Below are 659 nucleotides of genomic sequence, written 5' to 3'. Positions count from 1 at the left end.
TTACCACATCCTTATAGACCCATCACCCACTGATTCTTTTTTTTTTTTAAAGATTTACTTTATTTATTATATATATATAAGTACACTGTAGCTGTCTTCAGATACACCAGAAGAGCGCATCGAATCTCCTTACAGATGGTTGTGAGCCACCATGCGGTTGCTGGGAATTGAACTCATGACCTCTGGAAGAGCAGTCGGGTGCTCTTAACCGCTGAGCCATCTCTCCAGCCCCCAGCCCACTGATTCTTTTATTATCAAATATATTAGTTATAGCTTCAAATACTACTTTATGCAAGAATATAAAAGAAAATCAGGCAAGAGTCTTTGCTTTGTTGGAGCTCTGTGTCTCAGCAGACAAAAAGCAGATAAAGAGTAGGAACAAACATGTCGGTGTCAAACGTGGGTGGTAGGATAATAGAGATGCCAATGAGGAGGAAGGTAGAGGAGTTTGAGGTCGAAGGAAGACTTCTACTTGGAGTCTTATGAGGTTGATATGGATATTTATTTTTCTCATTGCTGTAAAAACACCTAACTAAAGAAACTGAAGGAAGAAAGGGTTTATTTAGCCTCAAAGACTGAGGCATTACTCTGGTGGTTTGAATAAGAATGGCTCCCATTTGTTCATAGGGAGTGGCAGCATTAGGAGGCATGGCCTTACA

This window comes from Rattus norvegicus, chromosome 2 (genome assembly GCF_021556685.1).
Source record: "Rattus norvegicus strain SHRSP/BbbUtx chromosome 2, alternate assembly SHRSP_T2T, whole genome shotgun sequence".
Taxonomy (NCBI): Eukaryota; Metazoa; Chordata; class Mammalia; order Rodentia; family Muridae; genus Rattus; species Rattus norvegicus.
Note: the sequence above shows the minus strand (reverse complement) of the source record.